This window comes from Callorhinus ursinus, unplaced genomic scaffold, assembly GCF_003265705.2.
Source record: "Callorhinus ursinus isolate GAN/ISIS: 27379988/994484 unplaced genomic scaffold, GSC_fseal_2.0 scaffold21, whole genome shotgun sequence".
NCBI classification, from domain to species: domain Eukaryota; kingdom Metazoa; phylum Chordata; class Mammalia; order Carnivora; family Otariidae; genus Callorhinus; species Callorhinus ursinus.
The window spans coordinates 17,618,503-17,646,174 of NW_027397083.1; the positions used below are offsets into that span (position 1 = coordinate 17,618,503).

At 33.6% G+C, this 27,672-nt stretch overlaps 1 protein-coding gene and 1 pseudogene across 12 annotated transcripts in view; one reads left to right on the plus strand and one right to left on the minus strand.

The window, feature by feature from the left end:
- Window positions 1-27,672, plus strand: part of IMMP1L (inner mitochondrial membrane peptidase subunit 1) — a 74,465-nt gene that overhangs the window by 10,546 nt on the left and 36,247 nt on the right. For 4 of the 12 annotated variants that reach the window (XM_025878824.2, XM_073904817.1, XM_073904815.1 and 1 more), the window contains exons 2-3: window positions 9,058-9,170; window positions 20,431-20,689. The exons of 1 other annotated variant lie outside the window; for it this stretch is intronic. The gene's annotated coding sequence lies outside the window, so the exon portion shown is untranslated. Of the gene's footprint in view, window positions 1-8,157; window positions 8,270-9,057; window positions 9,171-20,430; window positions 20,690-27,672 lie in introns of those variants that run through there. 7 more of the 12 variants (XM_025878823.2, XM_025878825.2, XM_025878826.2 and 4 more) reach the window with 3 other exon arrangements.
- On the minus strand, window positions 11,178-11,917 carry LOC112829785 (lipid transferase CIDEB pseudogene; annotated as a pseudogene).

Sequence of the window (27,672 nt, forward strand, 5' to 3'; positions counted from 1 at the left end):
TTTTTCCGTGTGTGTGTGTGTTTTGGAGGGGAGAGAGGAGTCTCTTTTCCTGCACTATTTTAGAGAGATCATTACCCACACTGGGTTATTACTCTGTATTTCTTCAGCCTTTTCCAATTTTTCAAGTTTTTCTATATGTGGGGGGAGGTGGTGGTGGTGGACAAGCTTTCTATTTTAAATTTCTTTGAACTCTACTCTTTATTCTTTTAATCCTCTTTCTTATACATCTTGTTTTATAGGTGTGATATCTTACGCAGTTTCTCCAAAGATGTTAAATAGAATTCTTTTTCTTTTTTCTAACCTCTTCGAATTACCTCTGTTTTCTCTAGAGTTGCTTATATTATTTTTCATCATGGGCCTTCTTTTTCATTCTTGTGGTTTCCTTAAATCTTGGTGATCCTTGGTTGTCCATTCATGTTGATATATGACCGGTTAAATAATATAGATTATTGGAGTAGCTTTTCTCTTTTCTTTTCCTAGCAAATCTTTACCCTAAATGGGAAGAATACTGGTGGAGAGTGTTTTGTAGGTGATATGATTTACTTATTGGTGTGCTTTGCTTAGAGTGGATAAGCAGATAGGCCAGGCCCTTCTCTAACAGCCAGTTAAGGAGGGTCCTCTCTTAGGTTTCCAGCCGCCATACTTGGAGCCGAAGTTCCTCTCAGGCAGTTTTTACCTTTTTTTAGTAGGTTATCCTCCATAACTGTTGATTCAGCCCACAACCCCTTTGGAGTCACAAGAATTAAAGTGCTCTATCTTCCCTGAAACGTTCTCCTCTGTGTGTGGTTGGCCAGGGGTCAGCATACTTTTTCAGAGACCAGATAGTAAATATTTTACATTTTGTAGGCCTTACCACCTCTTTCACAACTACTCAACTCTGCCATTTCCACCCTAACCTCTCATTATGATTTCATATGTCCTATCTTATAAAAATTCTTCAAAATGTCTAGTATGTTGATGCTTTTCACTCCTTTGTACTGGACTGAGGATCAGCCTTTTATTCTATTTGGGCCTTCAATGGATTGGATGATGCACACTCACATTAGGGAGGGCGATCTGCTCTACTGGGTCTAATGATCTGTTAATCTATTCCATAAATACCCTCACAGGAACACCCAGAATAATGTTTGACCAAATTTCTTGGTATCCCATGGCCTAGTTAAGTTGGCACATAAAATTAGTCATCATAGTCACATAGCTAATAAGTGCTAGAACAAGGATTCACAGCAGAGCTAAGCTGGTTGATGATAAAAATCCATGCTCTTATTTACTAGTTGCACCTGGATCCAAACTCAGTATCCTCCTAAAGATAGCCTTTTATTTATTCAATTTATGGATATTAGCATAAGAAATGAAGCCTGTTTCCCTTGCTATTCAGAGTGACCAGGATGGTGAGAAAATGTATGAAACAACTGGGATAGTGAGTTCAACATATTTAACCTAGAGATGAATGAGTCCGAATTTCCTAAGACCTATGTTAATCTGGTGAAAGGGAAATTAGACCCTTTGTTTCTCCGGAGCGTGGAAATTTTAATTTCAGTTAAGGTTAAAGAACTTTTTTAGGATTGTCTAGCACTGAAACAAGATCTTTAATAATTTAAAACAATTTGCTTTTAAAAATCTTTAGAATTTTATTGAATATGGCCTCCCAACAATGACCTACCCTAAGCCCTGGAACATGTGAACATGATTAGATATCACTTCCCCAATTATGTTGTCATATATGGCACAGTTGACCTAAAGATGGGGAGACTGACCATGTGAGCCTGAGCTAATCATGATACCTTTCACAAAAAAGAAAAAAAAAAGAGAATATTCTCTAGCTGGTAAAGAAGAGGAAGTTAAAATCGAAACACTTGAAGAATGTGACATTCTGGGTCTGAAGGTGGAGGGACCATGGGAAAGGAATGCAGAACACCTTAAGGAGATGAGAGATGCTCTCAGTTGACAGCAAATACAAAGAGGGAACTTTAGACCATTTCTCAGCTGCAAAGAACAGGATTCTGCCACCAGCCTAGAAAAGGTTGGTAGTGGATTCCTCCCTAGGGGCTCCAGAGAAGATCTCAGCCTGATACCCTGATTTTTGTTTTTTTTGTGATAACCTGAGCAGAGAACCCAATCAAGACTGTCTCTGCTGGTAGTCTACACAACTATAAGTTAATACATGGATGTTGATTAAAGAAAAAAAAATCTTGGGGCACCTGGGTGGCTCAGTCACTTAAGTGTCCGACTCTTGATTTCGGCTCAGATCATGATCTTGGGGTTGTGGGATTGAGGCCTGTATTGTGCTCCAAGCTGGGTATGGAGCCTGCTTAAGATTTTCTCTCTCCCCCCCTTTACCCCCCCACCCCCCCTTTCCCCCTCTCTCTAAAAAAAAAAAAAAAAAAAATCTTTAGAATTTTAATGTCACAGTTTTACTTTTTATATTTTTTCATTCCCCAAATGGGAAGTTTAAAAAAAAAGTTAAAGGTCATTTTGTATTATAGTCATACCTTGTTTTATTTTACCTTGCTTTATTGTACTTCACAGATAATGCATTTATTATAAATTGAAGGTTTGTGGCAGTCCAGCATTGAGAAAGTCCCAACAGCATTTGCTTACTTCATGTTTCTGTGTCACATTTTGGTAGTTCTCACAATATTTTAACCTTTTTCATTATTATTGTTATGGGGATCTGTAATCAGTGATCTTTGATGTTACTATTGTAATTGTTTTGGGACACCACAAACTGTGCCCATATAGGACAGTGAATTTAACCAATAAATGTGGTGTGTGTTTTGCCTGTTCTCAGTCATTTTCCATCTCTCTGCATCTCCTTGGGCCTCCCTATTCTCTGAGACATGAAATTAGGCCAATTAATAACCTGACAGTAGCCTGTAAGTGTTCAAGTGAAAGGAAGAGTCCCACATCTCTCACTTTAAATAAAAAGCCAGATATGATTAAGCTTAGTGAGGAAGGCATGTTGAAAGCCGAGATATGCTGAAAGGCCTCTTGTGCCAAAAGAGTTAGCCAAATTGTGAATGCAAAGGAAAATTCTTGGAAATTAAAAAGGCTACTCCAGTGAACACATGAATGACAAAAAAGTGAAACAGCCTCACTGCTGACATGGAGAAAGTTTTAGTGGTTTGGATAGAAGATTAAAATAACTTTAACATTTTTTAAACCAAAGTTTATTCCAGAGCAAAGCCCTAATTCTCTTCAGTTCTCTGAAGGCTGAGGGAGATGAGGAAGTGTCAGAAGAAAAGTTTGAAGCTAGCAGAGGTTGGTTCATGAGGTTTGAAGAATGAAGCTGTTTTGATAACATAAAAGTACATGGTGAAGCAGCAAGTATTACAGAAGATCTAGCTAAGATCATTAACAGTGGTGGCCATGGTAAAATACAGATTTTCAATGTAGACATAGACAAAATAGCCTTCTATTGAAAGAAAATACCATCTAGGACTTTCATAGGTAGAAGAAGTCAGTGTCTGGCTTCAAAGCTTCTAAGCTTTTAGGGGCTAATGCAGCTGGTGACTTGAAGCCAATGCTTATTTACCATTCTGAAAATCCCAGGGCCCTTAAGAATTATGTTAAATCTATTTTACTGTGCTCTGTAAAGGGAACAACAAACCTGGATGACAGCACATCTATTTACAACATAGTTTATTGAATATTTTAGGTTCACAGTTGAGACTGCCACAAAAAAAAAGATTCCTTTCAAAGTGTTACTGCTCATTGACAATATATCTGGTCACCCAAGAGCTCTTATGGAGATGTGCAATGAGATTAATGTTTTCATGCCTGCTAACACAGCATCCATTCTGCAGCCCATGGATCAAGGAGTAGTTTCAACTTTCAAGTCTTATTATTTAAGAAATACATTTCATAAGGCTGTAACTGCAATAGTGATTCTTCTGATGGATCTGGGCAAAGTAAATTGAAAGCCTTCTGGAAAGGATTCACCATTCTAGACGCCATTAAGAACATTCCTGATTCATGGGAAGAGGTGAAAATGTCCACATTAACAGGAGTTTGGAAGAAGTTTCCAACGCTCATGGTTGACTTCAAGGGTTTCAAACCTTCAGCGGAGGAAGTAACTACAGATGTGGTGGAAATAGCAAGAGAACTAGAATTAGAAGTGGAGCCTGAAGACTTGACCAAATTGCTGCAATGTCAATGTCATGATAAAACATGAATGGATGAGGAGTTGCTTCTTATGAATGAGCTAAAGAAAGTGGTTTCTTGAGACAGAATCTACTCTTGGTAAAGATGCTGTGAAGATTGTTGAAATGACAATAGGATTTAGAAAGTTGCACAAACTTAGCTGATAAAGCAGTGGCAGAGTTTGAAAGGATTGACTCTAATTTTCAAAGTTCTACTTTGGGTAAAGTGCCATCAAATGATATTGCATGCTACAGAGAAATCATTCATGAAAGGAATAATCAAGCCATGTGGCAGACTTCACTGTGTTACTTAAAGAAATTGCCATAGCCACTCAGCCTTCAGCAAACAGCACTGAGGCAGCACCCTCACCAGCAAAAAGATTACAACTCACCAGAAGCTCAGATGATGGTTAGCATTTTTTAGCAATAACCTTTTTTAAGTTAAGGTATGTACATTTTTAAAACATAAGCACACTGAGTAGACTACAGTATAGCGTAAATGTAACTTTTATATGCCCTGGAAAATCAAAACATTAATTTGAGTCACCTTATTGTGATACATGCTTTATTGTGGTGGTTTGGAACTGAACCTACTGTATCTCTGAGATATACCTGTATAATTTTATCATTCTTCTTAATGAAAGATTTGAAAATAAATTTATAGTCTGGTATTCTGAGGTTAAATCTGTTTTAAAAATAAAGCAAATCATGTTTCCTTTTTCTATTAACATTTCCTAAATGAATTCACATGGAATTAATGAATTACTATCATATGTGATGATCATTTTCTGTCACTGAGCCTGAGCATTGGAATATATTCATTTTAGAGCTTATCAGTAGTTCAGTCACGATTCCCTAATGGAAGTAGTTATAGCAACCCTATTAGGTGGCTCAAGGTCTTGAGCCCTTTCTTTTTTTTTTTTTTAAGGAAAATTTTTTTGTGACAAAATTTACTGTTTAAATTATTACTAAGTGTACGATTCAGTGCCATTAGGTATATTTACAATGTTTTATAAACGTTGCCACTCTGTTTTCAGAACTTTTTCATCATCCCAAACAGTTTCCCCATTGAGCAATAGCTCCCCATTCCTCCATTGCCTGACCTCTAGTAACTTTTATTCTATTTCCTGTCTCTATGAGTTTGCCTGTCTAGGTACCTCATATAAGTGGAATCATATATTTGTTCTTTGTTAGCATTTGCCTAATGCTAACAAAATATACCTAATGGCACTGAATCGTACACTTAGTAATAATTAAAACAGTAAATTTTATCACAAAAAATTTTTCCTTAAAAAAAAGAAGAAAGGGCTCAAGACCTTGAGCCACCTAAGAGGGTTGACATAACTACTTCAATTAGGGAATCATGACTGAACTACTGATAAGCTCTAAAATGAATATATTCCAGTGCTCAGGGGCCTGCCACGGAGCTCAGTCTCACCACCCATGAGATCATGACCTGAGCTGAAACCAAGAGTCAGACTGTCGACTGACTGAGCCATTCAGGAACCCTGATCCATACATTTCTTGATAAGACACTTGTTGAGTAATGCTGCAACGAACATTGGTGCACAAATATCTGTTAGAGTCTGTGCTATCAGTTCCTTTAGATATATACCTATCTAAAGGTAGAAGTAGTGGATTTGGGATCCAGGAGTGGAATTGCTGGATCATATGATAAATCTATGTTTAACTTTGAGAGGAGCTGCCAAAGTGTTTTCCACAATGGCTGATCCATTTTGCATTCTCATTAACAATGCACATGGGTTCCAGTTTCTATGCTTGGCAACTTTTGTTTTCTGTTTTTTGGATGAGAGTCATCCTATTGAGTTTGAAGTGATATCTGATTATGGTTTTGATTTGTATTTTCCTAGTGATTTGTGATGTTAGCATCTTTTGCAATCTAGATAGGCTGAGAATTGTCCAAGTTTTCTGGTGCTGATTTTTTGCTTAACAGTTCCTTTCTCAATTTATCTCTTTCTCTTGCATTTTACTATAAGCAGCAAGGAGAAACCAGTACACACCTTTAACACTTTTCTTGGAAATCTCTTCAGCTAAATATACAAATTCATTGTTTGTAAGTACTGCTTTTCACTCAATGGTAGAGCACATTTCAGCCCAGATTTTCTGCTACTTTATGAGGATTGCCTTCCCTCTGGTGTCCAATAACATGTTCCTCATTTCCTTCTTGAGACTTTACCAGAAGCCCCTTTATCATTCATATTTCTACAACATTCTGCTCCTGACAATATATGTATTCTCTAAGATGGTAGTTTTCTCTGCCATCCTGTCCACTACCTTCTGAACCTTTACCAGAATCTCCTTAATATGTCTGTTTTTACCAGCAGCCTCTTCAAGGCAATCTACCAACACTCTCTTCAGTTTTCTTTTATGTTTAGGTGTCAGAGCAACATTTCACTTCCCAATACCAAAATCTGTATTGATTTCCTAGGATTTCCATAACAAATAACTACAAACTTCGTGGCTTAAAACAACAGAAATTTCGACTTGGTTAGTCTTGGAAACCAGAAGTTCAAAATCAAGGTGTCAATAGAACCATGTTTGTTCCAAAGGCTCAAGGGGAGAATCCTTCCTTGCTTCTTCTAGCTTCTTGTGGCTCCTGTTGTGCCTTGGCTTGTGGCAGCATAACTCCAACCTCTGCCTCCATTTTCACATTGTCTTTTTCTCTGTGTCTCTATGTGTCCTTCTCTGTCTCCTATAAGGACATTCTGATTGGATTTAGGGCCTACCCTAATCTAGTATGATCTTATATTGATTTTTACCTTAATTATATCTACAGAAACCATACATCCCAATAAAGTCATGTTCTGAAATTCTTGGTGGACATGAATTTAAAGGGGAGGGAGGAACATTACCCAACTCACTACATTCTCTTTTTAGATAATTATATTATAAATGCATTATAATCTATTCATAATTTTTAAATTATTTGAATGTGATATTTTGAGATTATTTTTTAATATACTAATACCAATGTTAATATTCATATTAGAGAATCCTGAATAGGGAAATCACTCTTCTTTTCAGACTTGACAATATATTATTAGAAGGGTTTATTTCATGTATCTTTGGTTTTTAATGAGGATACTGTGCATATGCGCATGGACTTATGAATAAAAAGCACAAAATTCTGTTGACTTTAAAAAGTTTGTTACTCAGTATTTATTCACACTGATGTGGTGAGATCCTAAATCACCTCTTTATTAGAATAGTGATGGTCTCAAATTGATTGGACTGAGTGTGTGAGGTTAAATTTTCTTGAAATTTTTGAGTTTCAAGATTGACTCCAAAATGTTTAGTGAGTTCTTCAAATATTTAAATAACTCAGAGGAAAAAATATTTTTACAAGTAACAACAATATAAGTTTATTGAGTTTCCAGTCAGGTTACATTGTTAAGAGGAAGGACAGTGCCTGTAAATGGGTAAAGAGTATATTTAAGCAGACTGTTGGAGAAAAAACTCACTTTTGAGGGTCCTAACATAAAAGAGAAAAAGGTGGTAGGGTCATAAAGGGAGGAGTTTGAATAAAACAAAAATTGAAATTGAAACAAATGTATTAGAAAAGAGAGGGAAGATAGACTGGTAGAAATAAGTATCACAAAAAGTGAAATGTACAAAAACAAAAGCAAGAAATAGGATAAGAGAAAGACTAAGCAGGGCAAAATATAAGAAATAATGCCATGAATAACTTACTGTTAAAGGGTATAAGATTAATACATCAGTTTCTTTTGACTTCATTAAAATTAATGATAATTGTTAGAGAATCACTGTAGTCTTGCTATCATATACTTAAGTCAAGCTTTTCATATTATTTTGCCAGAAGAAAATAGTAGGAACCATTTTACATATTATTCATTAAATTTCAAATAAATATATTATTCATATATTAATAATATATTGATTTGTGATGATGTATATTATGTAAATTGTATATAATCATGAATATTTAAAGATGAATATTCATGTTATCTTTTAATGGCAAAATTTTATTTTTCAGTGTAGACACTGAAATGTTGCATGTAAACACATGGGAAGCAAACTGTTTAACATCTCAAAAGTGGAAATAAATATTTTGAAGTAAAATTGACATACAGTCCTATTAGTTTCAGGTATGCATCATAGTAATTTGTTATTTTTATACATTATGAAATGATAAGTCTAGTTATCTGTCACCAAAGTTACTGCAATGCTTTTAGGAACCAAAGTTCCCTATGCTGTATATTATATCCCGTGACTTACTTATTCTATAACTGAAAGTTCATTTTATAATTGGAAAAAAAATTTTTTTTCAGTCATAAGACCAGACATGGAGCTATTTTAGTTGAATAGGAGGCAGGTTTTGACATCCAAGACAGTATCAAACATAGTATGTTTTTCATTTGTCACATTTTAACTCATCACAGAGTTTTTCTGCATTATCATGTGCATTACTTGTATTCGGTAAGTATTTGACTAATCAGTCTTAACATATCTGCATTATACACTACTTCTCTGCTGCCTTTTCAATGTTAAAATTAACTTCAGGTATTCATGCTGACATGTAGAAATGACGTTATATCCTGTTACTTGCAAATTGTTTAGAGTTTAATATATTAGAACTGCATATATTTGGCTGATCAACTCCTTTAAGTCCTTGACCACCGTTCTCTCTAGTTTGATTGATATGTCACCCACTTACTATCTTCTGCTTAGATTTTCTGGTGGATTACTATTCTGGGGTATTTTTAATTGTTTTATCCAAAGTATTATCATATATCTGAATGCAAAATCCCATTGACTCACTAAGAGGAATATATACCTTAACAACTAAGAGACATTTAGTTATATTATATACTAATTCAACTCAACATGGCTGAAGGAATCCTTTACCTCATATAATTTTGATTTCCTGCTTTAGGAATCCTGAATTTGTGGATTATCCATATATACTTTGAGACATGCTTTAGATGTTTTTTTCTGGAAGCCTTGCATCTGTCCTAAAAATTGAATGTATTGTAGAACAGACCTATGGTAAGTGGTTTTTTTTTTTTCCACTCCTTTTTCTTCTGTCAGTTTCATGTTCATGTTAAGTCTTATGAATGTTGTAATGCTGCTCCCTGCTGGACACAGTGTAATTTTTTAAATTGGCACTTAATAGATGGGCAAATAACTGGTTAGCTGGATCCACTAAAGAGGGTGCATTCATAGAAAAACAACAGTATACAACAAAAGCAACTTTATTGTAGTGGGTGATACCATTGTGATTGTGTGATATCTGGAGTATGATGAAGGTGCTGATGGTCTTGCTTCTACATTTCATTGTCTGCTTGTGTAATGGTATCTACAAGTTATAACAAACATACATTGAAAGATGCTTGTAGATGATGGGATTTTCTAAATTGTATGTATATAATGTTTATAACTGAAGTCAGTTTATTATTTTTATTCTTTTGGTTTTTTGTAATTTAATTTCCTGTACTTCTGTTTTTCCAAAGGAAATATTTAAAACAGCTCCAGTATAATTTAAATTAGGCATTATTGGATCTATTTTTAATGGATCACCCTATGCTACACTTTATACAGTGGACTTTAAGTGTAACTTGCTTTGTATATTCATCCTATAATCCAACTATCATGTTTTCTAGTACACACAGTGAAAATATTTACACAGAGTGACGTTGGGTTGGACCTCAAGTGTCATGTCTATGTCCATCCTATTATGAAACCTCACATTGTGTGCATACACAGGTGCTCCCAAAATTGTTAGAAAATGTGTGACAGTTAAGAAGAGTATTTTTCTTCTTTCTCGTGAGCTAAAATGTATTTTTTGGAGTGCAGCCTGTATAAAATTATTACCTAGATGTAATGTAGATTTTTTTTGAAAGTAAGCATACATTTCGTTGAAAAGAAGAAAAAGTAACAGAAACAACATTGAGCTAAGCAAAGACTTAATAGGGTAGCTATTCTTATATTTTTTTGTAGCCATGGGAAAGCCTGTGAAATTGACTCTTAATTAGGATTGTAGAAAATTAGGCATAGTAACTTATTTCTTTATTATTAAATATTACAATAAAAATTAGAAATGTAGACAAGAAAATAAATTGTTAGCAAAAAAGAGGAACCCTCTTTTCCTTCTCTATAAAAATATATTATTTCAGAAAACATATCATTTTAAACTTATTATAAAACATAACATCATATAGAAACATAAATGTAGGGGTGCCTGGGTGGCTCAGTCAGTTAAGTGTGTGCCTTTAGCCTAGGTCATGATCCCAGAGTCCCCAGGATCGAGCCCCGCATTGTGCTCTCCACTCAGCGCGGAGTCTGTTTCTCCCTCTCACCCTCCTCCCTGCTCATGCTCTCTCTCTCTCTCTCTCAATAAATAAAATGTTAAAAAAATAATGTAAAAGGAATAAGTACAAAACAAGCATCCCTGTAACCATAGATCTTTACTGGTATCCCAGAAACCCTTGATATAATCTTCCTTTTCTTTAAAAGTAACGATTGTCTTGATTTTTATGGTAATTATTTATATAAACTCTATATAATTTTTATCATTTTTATGTATTTCTCAGAAATATTTTCACTTTTTGTCTCTTTAATCTTTATGGAATCGCATGTATTTTTTGTAAGCAATATTTTTTATTAGAAATGTTTTCGTTATTTTGGAAGAGAAGGGTATAAAGAATTAGAGATCTCAATGTAAAATCAGAGAGGACTCTTTTCAGTGTACTGGGGAGCTTAGGGACAGGAGGAGTTCTAAAACATTTAGATGTAGCAACAGTTAGGGTGGAATCAAGATGCCTGGGGAGAGGCCTGTGGCCTTTCACAGTAAATGGGAGGCTGGAAAGATGGCTACGAAGGGACAGCATTCTTCAGGAAAGGGTATAGACTAGGGGTGGATGGGTCCTATCAAAATGCAGTCAGAGAACACTGGGGGGAAACAGGTGGGTTATCTAGTGTGTACTGCTTTCAGGACCCCAAACCTGATATTGTCACAGTGCTCACATTGTGTTTCTTAGAACAAGTCTAGGGGCAGAAGCTCAGAACCCCTTCTCAGGAGGGATGGAGGCCACCCTGTTGCTGCTGCTGCTGCCACTGCTTAGCCCCCTCTACTGCATGGTGAAGGGTGGAGGAAATCCCCAGCAACATATGGCCCAGGCCTTGCAGCAACAAGGAGGTCCAACTGGAACAGCCCCCTGGTACTTTCTTTGGACCAGGTCCCTGAGGTCACAGTTCATGGAGTAGAGCTTGTAGAATGTGGCTTTGATGTTAGGCTGCCAAAGAAGTTCCAGGGGTTTTGCTTCTATGTGGAAGGTGATGAGGGTGATGTCCTTTCTGTGCTTGGTGTTCTCCCGGCCTGGGCCATATGACAGCACCCATTCCTGCTGGGGTCCAGCTTTTCCCCAAATCCAGCACCATCAGGTATGTGTCATCTTCCAACAATTGGAAGAAGTCTTTGCTCTCCATAGAGGTCCCATCCTCTCTAGCACCAGTGTTAGCACTCCGGTCAGCTGAAGGGTCTCCATTGCCTTGTCTAGCAGTTCTTGGCGGGTGGCAGCTTTGGTCACAGAGACAGAAAGGTGGCTGGGGGTGGTGGAGCTGAGGTCCAGAACATATGGCTAAGCTCAGAGCTCATATTGGATACTGACCGAGGACTGGCGCCTCTGACTGCCTTCATGCTTTCCTTCAGAGTGGTGCTTGCCTGCTACACCATGATCCTGACATGGCTGTGGGGTACCCACTGGGGTATCAGGCAGCATGGGACATGGGTGGGTCAGCTGGTAAGTGCCATTGTCTGGAATCATATGTATTCTTTCTTCCCTTACTCAGCATTATGTTTTGAAAATCATCTATGTAGTTGCAAGTGATATTCTTTCCTTTTCATCATTATATATTATTCCTTGGGAATGACTATGACAGAATTCATTCATGCTCTTGTTGGTGGATATTTGGGTTGTTTCTAGTGTTTGGCTGTTATAAATGACATTGCCATGAATGTTCTTTTACATATCATATGTTTTTTTATCTGTGTAAGGTAGAAAAAGTCATATATTTTCGGGTTAAAGATGATTGATTATATGGTATTTTAAATGAATTTAAATGAGTACATGAGAAGTTTGTTATATCTTGAGAGTAACACATATTAAATATTGGAAAAATTCTGAAATTTTTATAATTTCTTTTACTCTAGGCCTTAAACATAAAGTGGCATATAGTTTGTGATAGTTTCAAAATAGTATACGTATAGTTAGATGTATAGATAAAGTGAAGAAATAGATTATAAGACTTAAGGTAGTAACTCTGTGGTTTACTTTATTACTACATGTCGTACTCTGTATAACTCCTTCGCTTTACTGATGAAGAAACTAAGGAGGGCTAGAGAGATTGAGTCACTTGGACAAGGTCATTTAGCAAGTCAGAGCTAGAAACTAGATCAACCTGTCTACTTGGCAGTCACAATTTAAAGAAAACAAAGTGAAAAGTGAAATCAGGATATTTTCTTGAGTGTGTCCAGCCATTTAAGTGGAAAATTTGCCTGACTAGCTTTCAAAAATTATCAGATATTCTTTTGACTATTAACCAAGAATTGGCTTCGGACAGGGAATTCCATGTTTGAAGCCCCCAAAATGTTACTGCACTTTATCATAGTTCAACTTCTAAAAGACAGCCATAGTATAGTCTAACTTTGAGAATTTTACTTTGAGTGATTACTCATTCATTAGGCCTTATTAACAAATGGTATATTTCTCATCTGTTAATTTTGTGGATAATTAAATCTTATCTTTTTATGTGCCAAAACTTGTTTTGTATGAACATTTTTTTCAAAATGTTTCTGAAATAGAAAATTTAGCCTCTGTTTTCTTAAACAGAACAAAGGGAGTATAATTTAACGTTTTTTTTTCTTATTTGTTTGTTTGTTTTTATGGCCCAGAGTTGTCATTATGAACATCAGCCCCTTCACGGAATTTATGTGACTTCCTCAGAAGCTTTTGCTGTGTAGAACTGTTTTCCTAAATTGTCCTAAACTGATAAGTTTTATGTCCGGGTGCTACGTGTAATGGGCGTTTGTTGTGTTTTGTCTTGTTTTACTTTTGTTATGTAATTCTTGTCTTTTGCTGTCAGTGTGTAATATTGACTAATATTAAAATCAACATTTGCATAACATATACTGTTTAGGTGAGAGTTTAAGTATGGATCTGTCCCATCTACTGACTAAGGGCACAGAAGGTGGTGCAGTTTTTTAAAATTTACTTTGTGTTCATCAACTAGGCTAGCCACTTTGTTTCAGAGGCCTGAGATTATCTGACAGCTGATTTCTGAACAGTTGAGGTGCAGCATAGATTGCATATACCAGTCCTTATTTGGGGAATAAAAATTATGCACACATTTTCTTATAAAACAGTGATACTGAAATAGGAGAATCCTTATTTGGGGAATAAAAATTATTATGCACACATTTTCTTATAAAACAGTGATACTGAAACTGGAGTTGCTTAAGGATTCCTTCAAATGGGAAGTCCAATGGACTTAAGTGGGCATTTTGTAATTATAAAATATTTGATAGGATAGGCATTGAAATAAAAACAGTGTATTAGGTGACACTGCCATTTGCAAACGGTAGTCATAAAAATTAAACCACCTTTGAAATGATAGCTTTTTCAAGGACAATATAGAAGTAACACAGATTTGGTTTCATGAAAACATTAGTGTTTCAAGAAAACATTCATTTCAAAGTGAAATGCATTTGACTGTTTACCCAATTATAAACTACTGAATGTGAATTAAAAAAAAAAAAAAAACCCGGGGTGGGAGAGTATATTTTTTTGTTTTTGTTTTTGTTTTTTAGTATATTTGTTTTTGGATCACAGGAGATAATTGGGAGGAAAGATAATTAGTTGCTATCGCAGTACATTAGGCATATGATGATTTCCTATGTCAGTGAGGTTTTTGTTAAAATTTGAAAATTCCTTTGTTTTAAAACTTACTACATGAACAGATTTTACCTGTACAATTGGGGGTAAAACAAAGAGCTTTATGTAGTTTTTTTTGCAATGAGAACATCTTTGAGAATTGCCCTATGAACAAAATATCTTACAAAGGAAGTATGAATAGCTTTTCCTAGGATACATTTGAGATGTATCTGTAGTTTCTGAAAGTGCAAAATGATACAACCCCCATAGAAAACAGATAGGCAATTTCTAGAAAAAGACCAATGCATTTACACATTTGTCTTCATACCAATTTCAGAAATTTATTGCAGATGTACTGTGTACTCATGTAATAGCATGTATAGGAGTTTTTGCTGTAGCATTTTTGCAGTAGCCAAAGATTGGAAACAACGCTAATGTCTATCAGTAGGGTACTGTTAAGTGAACTGTAGCATATCTATACAATAAAATACTCTACAGCTATGAAAAAAAAAAGGATGTTTTCTATTTGCAGATTTAGAAAGTTTTGAAACATACATTGCTATTTTAAAAGAGCAAAGTTCGGGGTGCTTGGCTGGCTCAGAGTGTGCAACTTCTGATCTCAGGGTGGTGAGTTCAAGCCCCACGTTGGGTGTAGAGATTACTTAAAAATAAAATCTTAAAAAAATAAAAGGGCAGGGATGCCTGGGTGGCTCAGTCCATTAAGCATCTGCCTTCAGCTCAGGTCATAATCCCAGGGTCCTGGGATCAAGCTCCGCATCAGGCTCCCTGCTCGAAGGGGAGCCTGCTTCTCCCTCTGTTCCTCACCCCACTCATGCTCTCTTTCTCTCTTTCTCTCTCTCTCTCTCTCAAATAAATAAAAATAAAAGGGGCAAAGTTCAGTGTTTAATAAACTACTTTTTGCACAAAGGGCAGGGAATAAAAATATATATTCATATTTGCTTATATTTGCAAAAATAAAATTTGGAAGTTTATGTAAAATTTAAATCCTGTGTGTGGATGAGTGAGGAAAAAGGAGTAGATGGGAATTTAACTGTATATCATGTAGATTGTTTTTAATTTTTGAATTTTGTTTGAATATTGTTACTCATTAAAAATAGTTTTGTTTCATTTGTAAATCAAACGAGAAGGAAAGAAAGGGCTAAGTCTGCTATATTTACCACGAAATTAGCTAATTTTATTCCTTTATCCCCAGAGCCTGGTAGCAAGTTAAGCACTGAATAAATATTTATTACACAAATGGAAAATGAACCCTGTAATCTTTATGTGATCTCTTTTAACTTATTTCTTAAAGTATTTTTTCCATATGAGAAAAACAGTATTGTAGATCATGTATTGATTCCAATACAGAAATAAAGGAAAATATTTAAGTGGGAGGTAATGAGATACATTGTTTAGTTTATTATCATATTATCATGAAATTTCATTTTGTTTGATACTGTTATTAAAGAATTGTATTTTCTTTAACTTAATTGACAGAGTAAAATGGAAGTTTTCAAGAGATTCCTATAAATTAGGTAATGAACTTTCATAATTAACAAAAGTTTATGAAATTTGAAGGCAAGAGGGAAAACAGCAAACATATGTATTCTTTATACTGCCTTGTCCTCTGTGTTGCTTTATTTTCTCACATAAAGGCAAATGTTCAGTCCTGAGATTATTTTAGCTCTATTATTATAGCAGCAGTAGCAGCAGCAGCTCCTCACAGAAAGGCCAGATACCTCTGAAAATATATTAGAGGTTGGGAGGTGGGAGAAGATCATAGGGTGAGTGGCTTTTTCTCTTCTTTTTAAAAGAGTCCAGGAATTTGTCTCAGCTATTGAGTTGAAAATTTGAATATTCAAATAAATAGTATAAGAATGCTTAGTTTTCACCTTTAGATTTTATATTTGTCAGTTTCTAAATTTCCTTTGACAAGGATTTTGACTACCTTTGTATACTACTTATCTGTGTGTAAAACTGCCTTTTTAAAGCTATGTATACAGAGAAGTGCACATACTAAAAATAGATGGCTCAGTGAATTTCCTAGAAACCAAATACACCCATGTAACCAGACCCCAGATAAAGAAAAGAACATTATATATGGTTTTTGTATTGTATAGATTTGTACAATAGAATTTTTTTATGTCTGGTTTCCTTTACTCAGCATTATGTCTTGAGATTCATCTACATTGTTCCATGTAGTTGTGGTTGGTTCATTTTCATTGCTCCATTTGACCATATCACAACTATATTTTTTTATCAATTCTGTTAGTAGACATTTGAGTGGTTTTCCATATAACATTACTATACACATCTAATACATATTTCTTGATTAATATGTTTGCATATTTCTTTTGTGGATGTCTATCAGTAGAGTAGTGGTTAAATGAACTATGGCATATCTATACAATGAAATACTCTACAGCTGTAAAAAAGAAGAGATGTTCTCTACATATGTTATATTTGAAAATTATTTTTAGAATCTTTTTAATTATTTTGATTTTAAGTAGGATTTTTTGTTAGCATCCATTTGTGTATAAGTTATGAACATTCATAAGGCTTTCAGTGATAATTTTTATTTAGAAATATTTTAGATATATGTTCTGATTATGTGCTATTACATTGCAGAAGAATGTTTTAATATGCTCTGGTATTTTAGTTTTTATCTTGTCACTAATGGATATTATAAACTTCAGGATTATTGTATTATTTAATTTTGCATTTATATTTCATGATGAGAGTAATTGCCTATTTAAAGATGTATTTTGTCTCTGATCATAGTGCTGAAATTAAAAAAAGGCAATTGTACTTGACTCTTAACTAAGCACTTAGATATTTTTCACTTGTCATTACATTTTTTAGTTTAAAGCATCAAATTAAATATTATTTTATCCTGGCTTTTATTTTAATTCATGCATTTAAAAACTGAAATTTAGATAAAAGATAGTTTCAAAATAAATTCAGTATATTATTTATGAGTGGAGCAACACATTAGCATTGGGTTCACAATAGATCATATCGCTTTTATTCCATCTTACAAGCTTAGCAGCACAAACAGAATAATCAACATATTATTTGGCTGTCATCTGCTGAACAGAAACCAGAGATCACAAGGAGGTTTTCCCTAGCTGTGGTGATGGCCTTTTTGTTCCAAGCCCCCATCTGGGAGGGCCATGGTGTGTTATCATATGGAACGCGGGGTTTTCTGTAATCTGCTTAGCTGCACTGCAGTTTGAATCTTCATTCCATGTTTGTGTAATTTATAATTTTAATGAGACCATGGCTCTTGTGGGCTTTGAAATATATTAAAAGCTCTTTTGTGCATATGCTTTTGTTCTTGCTTAATAGGCTCAGTGTATTTAAAACTGATGAATTTTTATTCATGAATTTGGATGTCTGGGGATTAACTTAGACTGAATATCATTACACTCATATATTGATGCTTGGAAAGTTTTTTTATTGTTATTATTTTTTTTATGTGTGTCTCTGTGTCTGTGTGTCTGTGTGATACTTGCTACCAGAAAAGGAAAGAACTTACATAATTTTTAAAAGGCTAGGAAAAAGTGAAATGGCTAGATCAGAAAGAATTGATTTAGATTTTATCCATCTTATTGATACTCATATTTCATCATTAGTCTTAGTATTTTTAGATAAATATTATAAAGTAATAATGCAAAAACAACTTTTAAGTGAGTTAATACCTCACATATTACTGTTTATATTGAATTAATATTCCAGTGTGACAAAGATAGACTTTGTATTTTAATTGTAGGACATCAATTGTTGGGTCATACTAAATCTGCCTTTAACTTTCTTGACTAAATTAGGTATATGTTTTATATTTTAACTATTTATAGTCTTCCTTATTTCTGTAAAACCCTTTTTATTAATGGATTTTTTAAACTACAGTGATGAATATGATGAAAAGACTAATGGAAAAGCAGATTTCTAATAATTTATGAAATTGACCTTTTTTATTTTGCTAAACTAATGAAATATATTAAATGCTTCAAATCTCTATAGTTATTACTTCTAGTGTATTTTTAAATTTTGAATATAATTATATAGCACCTTAGAAAAAAATCATGGCCCTTTCTAGATCCGGACATATTTTCTGAAGTTGCTGTCTATTGGATTCAATTAGTGGTGACATATAGACCTAACTAGTCCTTTTATGAAGTTGCCCAAGATGTATTTTTTGTACAATTCTATGTTTAATCGACTAAAGCATTTTGTAACTATAAAACATCATTCTTTTTTGATATATGATGGTCAGCTGTTTGGTTGGTCCCTTCTTCTCCCCCATTACCTTTAAGCTAGAAATAAGAAATACAGGCTGAAATGACAGCATTTTGTTCTTGTCTTAGCTTATCTATCAGACTTGACATTGGAATGTTTGTTTTTCCAAAATAATCGCCTGCTTTTGTATTTTTTATTAGTTGTGCAATTTCATTTAGCTTAGGAATTTATTATTGAAAATGTATGATTTTCTAATGCAGTGCTGTCCAATAGAAATATAATGCAAGTCATTTATGTATTTTATTTAATCCATTATATCCAAAATCTTATCTTTCAACATGTAATCAATATAAAATATTTTAGTATTTTTTGTACTATGTCTTCAAAGTCCAGTGTATATTTTATACTCACATCTCAATTTGGACTAGTCACATTTCACATGCTCAGTAGCCATGTGTAGCTAATGGCTACCTTATTGAACAGGGTAGCTCTAAAGTGTAATTGAAATTACACAAGGTGTTTTTTTATAGCTCGTGGGACTGATTCTTTTGGCATATATCTGCCTGATTAATACACAAAATCATAATTATGTCACCTGACTCCTGAGTACTTATCAGATATTGTATAGATATGCTTAAATATATTGTGATGATAAGGAAATAATGGCTAATGTATTGGATGTAGTATACTCCTCAATAGTTGTGGGCAAATCAAACTTGTCAAACATATTTCAAGTATACCAAGAAGCTTAGTTTTATAAGAATCCCATGGCAAATATTAATACTTTTTTTTTAAATAGAAAACTCCTCATTCTTAGAATTTTTCTGCATAGGTATTTTTGTGAAAGTATATCTCTCTTTTCGTATAAGTTTGCTTAGAGCTTATATAGCTTTAAACTTGTTGGAAGAAAAAAATGTAAAATTCTCTAGGATTCTATACATTTGAAATGCTCTGTATATATTCAAATATAAGGAGAGGGAACTTCATTAAGTAACATGTAGTTAAGAACTATAAAACCTTGAATTACAATTGATTTGAATTGATTCAAATATTTTAAAGTATAAATGATCAAGGTGATGGGTATAAAATACTGCTACTGCACCCACTTTAAAAAAAGTAGAGACTTTATGTGTAATTGACCTTGCTCAAGTATGGTTTTGAGAGAAAATCATGAAATCTCTGAATTTTTCACATTTTGAAAATTTTAACACTTTAAAATTTTGAGGGAAATGAGCTGATTTTTATGTAATCTAACTTTTCTGTAGATATTGCATGATGCCTGTTGTATTCTTTTACTCAAATTTTTATTGACTTCTCTGTGACTTCTGCATTTAAAGTGTTGACACAAAATGTTAAACTATTCTTTAAACAATACGTCTAGTTTCTTGGAGATGATAAATCCATCCATTGATTTCCTAATTTTATTATGTACACAGTCAATTGTAATCCAAGATTACAGCAAACAAGATGTTAATTTCGAGCCATAATCTATGTACATTTCAATTACAGAGCATGATTGTTATAGAAGCACAGAATAAAAAGGAATAACATTTGTGCTATCCTCACAGGAGCTGTCAATAAAAGATGTAATAGGGGATTTAGGAATCTGGAAATGGCCAACTAATTTATGTGAATCTATTTTATTTCAGCTAGAAAGACCAAGCTCTTTTTCGTCTGCACTGCATATTGCAGAGCACAGGCTGTCTATAGAAAACCAGGCGGCTGCATATGGATAGTCCCTTGATATCATTCACTTGCTGTGTAATCTTATTATGCAAAGTTCTAATCTTCACCTAGAATGAATGCCTGTGGGTCAGAATATAGTCATATCAGGGTTTTTGAGGTCATGTTTTGTGATCCTTAGCTTATTCTTCTAAGTAGAGCTGGGATTTAAAGGGTATTCCCCAGACGCTAGCAGAGATACACAGCAGAACCTGCTGCCTTTTTGGAAGACAAGACCAACATGAGGTCCCTGGTAGGATTAAACTTGATTTGTAGCTGTAGGATTTTTTAACAGATGTATTATTGGACAGGGAATAGGGGGCCACCAGCACAGCAAAATTGAATCACGACTGGCATTCTCAGGGAGTTTGCTGCCTGCTAAAACAGCAGCTGCATGTGGATTTGACTTCTTTCAGGTGAAGCGACTTCCAGTCATTTGGAAAGGATGGGATGAAAAGGAACCTTGGTGATAATTTTGATGTCTGCAAGATTTAGTACCAGTGTAATGGGATTATCGGTAACACCTTCACTGCAGAAAAAGCCACCTGGCGCTATAACTGGCAGCAACTGAGAACTAATCCTTTCCCATCTCTTGGATGTCATTCATGAAGCTCAAAGCGATTTCTGCCCTGCTAACTGTGATTAATTTTATAAACAACAACAACAAAAAATCAGGTGATCAAGGCAAAGAATATGCTTTTTATTAATTATTTTTAATATGTAGCCTTATTATAAGCTATATGACTTATAAATTATGTAAGACATACATAAACTATATGTATAACTTAAAATTTAAAATGTTCAAATTAAAAATTTGATTATTAATGTCTTATACTTTTTCGAGTTGAGTGACAATGTATTTGCTATTGTTAAAGATTTATATTTGAGATTAAATATTAATTTAAATACTTTAGTTTTCTTTTGGCTATAAGGCCATTATCAATAAATTAATCAAAATATCTGTAGGTATAAGGAATTGGAATAACTTGTTTTGTCATACATTTTACCTGTTTCCGACTGCTTTGATTCCTGATTAAATGTTTTTAGTGAGTAAAATCTTTAATGATATAAAAATATATAGACATATTTTTATGGGAATTTACATATTATATGGGAATTAAGCAGGATAATTAAGGTAATGCTAGCTCAAACTGATGAACTTTTTGTGAAAGTGTATGATCTTAATATATAAAAATCCTTAAAATAGTTAATATTAATACTGAATGACATTTTTTAAAATCAGAAATTCTTAGTGAAAGTTTTCCTTTAGCAAGTAGAGGTTTGTTATTTGCTCTAGAATCATGTATTAGCTAATTGAGGTTTTTTTTAAGTGTTTTATTTAAAATAAAAACTTTATCAAGTACTTTGTTTAGAGGTGTTAATTATTTTAATATTCTTCTCCTACATGGTCCAGAATAAACTGAAAGAAAATGAAGTGAAATTATCCCATCAGTCACCCAAACAGTATACAACATAACTGCCAAGAGTAGAAAAGATAATTAGTGTTGTCAGTGTTATGATCCTAGAGTACTTACTTTTAAAATATTTATTCATAGAACTTGATTTTTATCTTGTTGTTGTTTTTGATTTAGTAGCTTTATATTTAAAAAATAGATTATAAAACCTTACTCTTAATGTTTTTATACTTTAAATTTTAACTAAATATAGGCAAATAAAATAATTTTTGCAATTATAAGAATTATTAAAATATAATCATCCAGTATATACAATGCATTGATTTACTTGTAGCCTCTGTTTACATATAGTACATTTTATTCTTTTTCATAGGAGATCTTTATCAGAAAAATCAATAAATATAAGAAATTTATGTAGAGATCTTTGGCCAAACTACCTGGCAAACTTGTCATTGTTAGTGGATTTTGTTTTAACTCGTTCCAAGCTATTGTATTCCAAAATGTGTTTCTTCATTGTTGTCATATTTTAAGTGAATGGGTGAGAAAGCCTAACAGTATTTTTACTGAACTGTATTATGTTAGTTTATAAAGGACTTCTTGAGCCTTCTGTTTGTATCTTTACTAGTTGAAAAAGTGTTCATTTAAAAATATACTATCACAGTGAAAAGATCTATCCATGAAATGAGCAAACTAAATTCTTTTTCATATCCTTATAGTATAGTCACTTATATTTTAAATATAAAACTTTTGGTTTATATGTAATTTCAGATTATTTTGCCAGATAGTGTATTTTCTCAGGGTAACGTTTTATGGTAGTTAATGGTATTTTATAGTTATTTTTTTAAAGTAGCTTTCCTTTCAAAACAAAATTTGTCTCAAAGCTTTTATTAAACATAGTCAATATTTTCTGCTTTTTACTCAGCTGTTTACTAAATGGCTCTTGAGAGTATTTTTTCCTTTTCCATCCTAGGCATTCTTATTTGATTAGAGATGGTTATTTCCTTTGGAAAGCCCCAAATAAACTCATCTTAATTGAAAGGTCTTCACAGTGATACGCATTGTTTTCAGTTGGATTCAAGATCACCCAAATTTAATACCTTCTTGGTAACTTATGAGAAATTTGACTCATCTTTGAAAGCTACAAATACTAAATTTATTGGCACAGGTGACGAATGATGTCATAAAAGTTAAGGAAGGTGATTTTAGAGATAAGAGAAAGGGAGATAGACTGAGAGAAATGATAAGAAATTTTTAAAAAGGAGTAAGTCAGGTGTAACAAAAGCAGGATGGGAATCATAGGAATTCTTGATTATTTAAGAGATTCTGAGCTTTTTTTTTTTCTTTTTTGACAATTTATGAGACTTGGTGTCTCTCTAAAGGACCATACATGAACTGTAGACTGGCACAGTGACAGCTAGCCTATGATAAAGCTAAATGATATTTTTCCATCTGAATGAATACCCTTCAGCTATTGCACATACAACTTGTGTATTCTGAAATAGATGGATTTTATATAGTCATTGGGGGATTATTAGTGGATGAATGGGATGGTTTTGGTATTTCACTCTTTGGAAGCTGTTATTTGTCTGAAAAGTGTTAACTGCTTATAATTTATAAGTATAAAATGAGTTTTAGTATTTGGATATATATAAAAAGTGAACTTCAGAAAATAACACTGGATTTTTAAAAATCCTTGAAGTGTTAGCATGATAAAGTTTGATGATGAAATCGAGAGTTCTCCCAAAGTTAACATTCAGTTTAAAAACAATGGTTAAATTTTGTCAAATTTCTGAAAATGTCGAGCATGTCTCAGTGGTCCCAAATGACAGCACAAAGTCCTTTATGGGGCTTCCTTCCTGGAAGCTTATTAAAACTATAGATTCTGTAGGCTTGCTCCCACAAATTCTCATTCATTAGCTCTATGATGGGAGCCTGGGAATTTGGATTTTGAATTAGGTTCTCAGTTTTTTGTTGCTGCACTCATATTTAAAGCAGTGAATACTTTAAACCTTAAAGTTAGGGCAATTATTTCCTCTGGAGTGCATAAAAAAAAATAGGTTTAAATAAAATCTTACAGGTTATGGGGATCAGAACTCCTTAATTTGTAGTTCTAGAAAAATACCCTCTGCACAAGTCTTACAGTAGATTTAACATTATAGATTTGAACAATTCATGAGCAGCCCTGAAGGTGATTTTGAAATGGCAGGAATTTGAATTACTTGGATGGAGAGGCTGCTGTGTGAGAGTGAATTATTTAGCTCTTGAGCAGAGTACACCACTCAGCATCCATGTCTTAATAAGTCTGTTCTCTTCTTGTCACTTCCATGCAGATTCTGAAATGGACATATATCTTTCAGTTATTTTATATATAATCATTATATGGGGGGAAAAAGTAGCTTGTGTAGATATTCTTGAATTTGAGAAATCACAGGAAGTCTCAGGAATGTCATTCTTACCCAAATGAGGATAAATGTAGTAAAACTGTAATGTCAGGATTTTTCTTCTTCACATCTACTTCTCTCTCTATTCCCCTTTTATTAATGTGAACATTTCTTTAAATGCTAATGTGTTTACTAACTGTTCTTATCAAAACAAAAAGAGGTTATGATTTTAATCACTTTGGCTGCTTATACTTTAAAATGAATGAATTTCTGTAAATTGGTAGTCTCAATTAACACTGATATTTTACTTTTTTCCCTGAAAAGATGCATATATCTTTTCGAATTAGTGTTTTTGTTTCCTTTGCATAAATATCCAGAAGTGGAATTACTGGTTTGTATGGTATTTCTATTTTTATTTTTTTGATGACCCTCCATACTGTTTTCCATAGTTGCTGCACCAGTTTACATTCCCACCAACAGTGTATAAGGGCTTCCTTTTCTCTACATCCTGGCGAACATTTGTTCTTATCTTTTTGATAAAGCCATTCTGACTAGTGTCAGGTGATATCTCATGGTTTTGATTTGCATTTCCCTGATGATTAGTAATGTTGAGCATTTTGTCATGTGTCTGTTGACCATCTGTATGTCTTCTTTGGAAAAATGTCTACTCAGGTCCTCTGTCTATTTTTTAATTGGATTATTTATGGGATTTTTTTATTTTTTGGTGTTGAGTTATATGAGTTCTTTATATATTTTGGATATTAATCCTTTTTCAGATATATTATTTGCAAATTATCTTCTCCCATTTAGTATATTGCCTTTTCATTTTGTTGATGGTTTTCCTTAACTGTGTTTCCCTTGCCTGAGGAGACAGATCCAGAAAATATTGTTAAGACTGATATCCAGGGGATTGGTGCCTATGTTTTTTTTTTTTAATTCTATTTTATTATGTTATGTTAGTCACCATTCATTACATCATTAGTTTTTGATATAGTGTTCCATGATTCATTGTTTGCGTATAACACCCAGTGCTCCATTCAATATGTGCCCTCCTTAATAACCGACACCAGGCTAATCCATCCCCCCACCTCCCTACCCTCTAAACCCTCAGTTTGTTTCTCAGAGTCCATAGTGTCTCATGGTTCATCTCCCCCTCCGATTTCCCCCCCTTCATTTTTCCCTTCCTACTATCTTTTTTTTTTTAAACATATAATGTATTATTTGCTGCCTATGTTTTCTTTTAGGACTTTTGGTTTCAGGTCATAAATTTAGGCCTTTAATCCCTTTTGAGTTTATTTTTGTGTATGGTGTAAGAAAGTGGCCCAGTTTTGTTCTCTTGCATGTAGCTATCCAGTTTTCCCAGCACCATTTATTGAAGAGACTGTCTTTCCCCCACTGTATATTCTTGCTTCCTTTGTCATAGATTGATTGACCATGTAAGTGTGGATTTGTTTCTGGCCTCTCTGTTCTGTTCCATTGATCTGTGTGCCTGTTTTTATGCCAGTACCCTACAGTTTTGATTACTTTAGCTTTGTAGTATAATTTGGAGTATAAGATAATAAATTTGTGTTGTTTCAAGCCCTAATTTTACAATAGGTTTTTTACAGCAGCAACAGGATACTAATAACATCTGTAACCAATTCTCAGTTTATCAGCCTGCTTTATTCTGGGAGTTCCCAATTTCTGCTCATGCATGACATCAACTCCTGAGACTGAAAAAATAAAAACCTGGAGCAATAGCTCCCTCATCTTTCTACCATCGAACTGACAAAACTACCAGTTTCTGAACCCATCTTGTTTTCCTTCTTATTATGTTGGAAAAACTATCCCAACTTCTGTAAAAAGCCAATCTGTCTGTTTTTGTTTGCTCTCACCCTCTCTGGTCCTGATTGATTGATTAATTGATACACACACACACACACACACACACACACACCTGGGTAACCACTACTTGGGCTCAAATACCTGCCCCACAAATTTAGTGACTTTTCTGACCTCTCCTCACTGATTAGTTTTGTTTATATTTGACCTTCATAAAAGTGAATAATATAAATGGAATCATATAACATGTATGGAATCATACATCTTTTGTGTTTGTCTTTTTCACTAACCTTATATCTGTGAGATTTATTTATGTTGTTGCATGTAGCAGTATTTTATTCCTTTTCATTGCTGTGTAGTGTCCGGTTGTAGGAGTATACTAAAATTTATTCATTCTCCTAATGGTCGGTATTTGGGTTGTTTATAGTTTTGGGATATTATGAATAAAGCTGCTATGAAAATTCTTGTATATGACATTTAGTGAATATAAGCATCTCTTTCTGTGGGTATGTATTAGGACTACCAAACAGTTTTCCAAATGAGTTGTATAAATTTATTCTTTCACCATCAATGATTGATGGTTCTAGTTGCTCTGTATCTTTTTCAGCTTTTCATATTGTCTTTGTAATTTTAGCCACTGTGATGGTTTTATGGTAACATCTCTTATAATTTACAGTTCCCTGATAAAAAATGATGATGAGCTTTTCATATCAGCTAGTTGGGTATCCTCTTTTGTGATTGCTTAATCATGTTGCTTAATTTTTGTTAGGTTGTTTTGTCTTTTTTTAAATGATTTGTTGGCATTTTCTGTATATTCTAAATGTTCCTTTTCCAGACATATATCAAGAGATCATTGTATCTTTCTCTATAGATAAAGATATTTGCTCCCTGTTTTTTTGTGTGTGTTTTTAAAAATGGTGTTTTTGATATATGGAAGTTTTTAATTTTAGCAAAATTGGATTGATCAGTCTTTTAGGATTAGTGTTTTAGCCTTACCAAGAAGTTTTGAAGACAATCTCCATTTTCTGCTAGAAGTATTATTACTCTACCATTCATATGTTTGTCTGTAATCTCTCTCAAATTAGTTTTTATACTTAGGTTACAGGTTAAGGTTTGTTTTTATTCCCCAATATGTGTATCATTGACCTAGCACCAATTATTAAAAAGACCATCCTTTTCCTACTGGACTGTACTAAAACCTTTGTTATAAATCAGAAAACCATGTAAGTGTAGCACTGTTTTCTTGATTCCATTGGTCTGTTTGTCTAGATTTACCACATATAATATTCTCTTACTGAAACTTACCATGAATCTTGATATTTGAAGTAAGCTTCTCCAGTTTTATTCTTTTTAATGTTTGCCTTGGCCAATCTAGGTATTTTGCATTTCTATATATGTATCTTACAATGAGTATGCCATTTTCTACTGGAAAAAATCTCCCCTGGGGAATTATACTGAATGTATATTGAATGAGGGAGAATTGGTAACACTGGAAATGCTTCGAATCCCTAAATAGAGTGTATCTTTCTATTGTTTAGGTCATCTTCATTTTCTCTTAGCATTGTAAAGGTCTTACACATTTCCTTTGACTTTGTCTTAAGTATTTGATGCTTTTTAGTATTGCTGTATATGGTATTTTATTGTTTTTTAAGTAAGTCATATACGGTATTTTAAAATTTTGTTTTCTAGTTGGTTTTTGCTAGTATGTAGAAATTCAGTGATTTTTTGCATACTGATCTTGTATCAAGAGACCGTGCTAATGCATATGTTTATTCTTTTTCTATGTAGAGAAGTCCCTTTTGTTAGTGATGACCTTTAACTTCTTCCTTTCCAGGTTTTAGATCTTTTTTAGTGAATTGTCATGTCATTAGTTTACCATTAATATGATGTGGGCTCTAAGATTTTGTTATTGTTGTTTATTTATTATTGTAGATAATCCCTATAGTTTAAAAGAAGTCCCCTTCTATTCCTAGGTTTATCAAAGGAAGTGTTGAATGTTATCAGATACTTTTACTGCGTGAATGTGGGTGGTCACATGATT